This window comes from Protopterus annectens, chromosome 2.part2 (genome assembly GCF_019279795.1).
Source record: "Protopterus annectens isolate FY-2018-M chromosome 2.part2, PAN1.0, whole genome shotgun sequence".
Classification (NCBI taxonomy): Eukaryota; Metazoa; Chordata; order Ceratodontiformes; family Protopteridae; genus Protopterus; species Protopterus annectens.
This window is the reverse complement of record NC_056730.1, coordinates 701935022-701937689: the sequence shown is the minus strand read 5'-3', so window position 1 is coordinate 701937689 and position 2668 is coordinate 701935022.

The following is a 2668-nucleotide window of genomic DNA, read 5'->3' as shown; positions in this document are numbered from 1 at the left end:
CACCTGTGTGACTATTGTGTGTGGCCAATGCTGTGCATCACTTGCCATGTATATGTTCCTTACTCCATGACATGGATGGTGTCTGGGATGTGCACACCTCCCACATGGATGTACAGTGACATGTGGAACTGTACCTGGGGTGTCTGGCCCATGTTGTGAACACAGATTATCATTGGATGTGCCAGTCTTGCCCACCTGTGGCAGGAAATGGTAATGGGCAGCATATTTACCCTGCACCCACATTGATAGCATGCTAACAGCATTCCCTGATGTCAGTGTCATCTGTCCTTACAGGGCATGTTATCAGACATGGTATGTCTGTTGGGAGTTGCATGTGAAGGCACCACGGGTGCTGCAGGTGTCCATTTGGGAACATGGTGGAGGCACACTGTCTGCATGTGCGTGCATATTGGACAGATGGCCAGGGTGGCATGCCCTCTGTAGCCCACTGCTATCACTGCAGAGTTACTATCAGTGGTCAATATGCAGTATACTACCCACATATTGGCTGTTACCTAGGCATGTGTGTGTGCTCTGGATAATAGTGGGGTTGCTAACTGTGATTGGCTGGCCTTAATGTCACATGTCTGAGTATGGCTTTGCACATCTGCCTCTCAGCTAATTTACATCTGGTATCCCTTTATGGTTGACATGGTGATATATAGTAGGGCCACCATAAATTGTCTGAGCAAAACCCCCTCCACATTGGCCACAGGTGTCACACACTCACAGCCACCTCTACACAGGATATGTGGTACACACACACGCACACACACACACACACACACACACACACACACACACACACACACACACACACACACACACACACACACACACACACACACACACCTGTCATGTCTGGGAATAGAACCCCTACCTAACTAGTTTATCACAGTAGAGCACTACAGAGTTATAGTACGTGCCACGGACATTACTGGAGTACTTCTTCCCTAAAGGTGTATTTCACAATGTATGACATCAGCAGGGTTACTAAAGTAGAGCATTTCGACTGTACAGCGAGTGACTAGCCTAAAACGCATTGCTCCCTACACAGACAGTGAGACACACATAAAACATCCACAACTAATGTGTGGGTATAGAACCCCTGACCGAGGTCTATATCACACTCCAGCATGGGGCTGTTATAGGATGTACCACAGGGATTACAGACAAATTGTTTCCCCAAAGTTGTATTTCACAATGGATGACATCAGCAGGAGTGCTACAGTATGGCATTTGAAATATACTGTGAGTGAGTAGCCTATAATGCATTGCTCCATACACACACATTGAAACACACACAAAACATCCAGGACTGCCATGAGTGGGGATGGAACCCTACCACTGTTCTAAATCACACTACAGCAGTACGCGGTTACAGGATGGGCTACGGAGATTACTGGGGTACACTCTTCTCAGAGGTGTTTGTCTAGGTGAGTGACATCAGCAGCCTTGCCAAGGTTGGGTATATGAATTGAATGGAGTATGTATAGCCTAAAAAGCATTGCTGTCTACACAGTCAGACACACACACACACACACACACACACACACACACACACACACACACACACACACACACACACACACACACACACACACACAGTTGTCATGTCTGGGGTTAGACCACCTACCTTACTACTTTATCACACTACAGCAGTCCAAAATCACAGGATGTACTACAGCAATTACTGGGCTTTGACTTTCCCAGAGGTGTATTTCTAGGTGAGTGACATCAGCAGCCCTGGCAAAGTTTAGTATATGAACTGTACAGAATGTGAGTAGCCTAAACAGCACTGCTCTCTACTCAGTTAGACACACACACACACACATAAGCAGTTGCCAGGTCTGGGGTTGAAATACCTATCTAACTACTTTATCACACTACAGCAGTACGCAGTTACAGGATGCGCTATGCAGATTACTGGGCTCTTACTTTCCAAGAGGTGTATTTCTAGGTGAGTGACATCAGCAGCCATGCCAAAGTTGAGTATATGAACTGTATGGAGTGTGAGTAGCCTAAAAAGCATTGCTCTCTACACAGTCAAACACACACACACACAGATTCACACACTGTTGCCAGGTCTGGGGTTAGAACACCTACCTAACTACTTTATCACACTACAGCAGTACGCAGTTACAGGATGCACTACGGAGACTACTGGGCTATGACTTTCCCAGAGGTGTATTCCTAGGTGAGTAACATCAGCGGCTTTGCCAAAGTTCAGTATATGAATTGTACGGGGCTTGAGTATCCTAAAAAGCATTGCTCTCTACACAGTTAGAGACAGGCAAACACACACACAAACACACTCACACAGTTGCTAAGTGTGGGTTTGGACCACTACCTAACTGTTTTATCACTACAGCAGTACACAGTTATGGGATGCGTCATGGTGATTCCTGAGCTACAGCTCTCATAAAGGTGTATTTCAAATAGGATGACCTCAGCAGGCTTGTCATACTACTACTATGAGGTGGGTGGTGTGTGAATGGGCCATAACCCAGTTCATATACCCTCATAGTGCCTTTTTTAGGCAAGGCTCAAAGGACAAATCCACCTCCATAGACAACCCAAGGATAAAAAAACTAACGGTAATGCTACTCAATGCCAGAAGTCTAAACCTCAAGATGCACGCACTCGAGGCTCTCCTCAGTATGGAGAA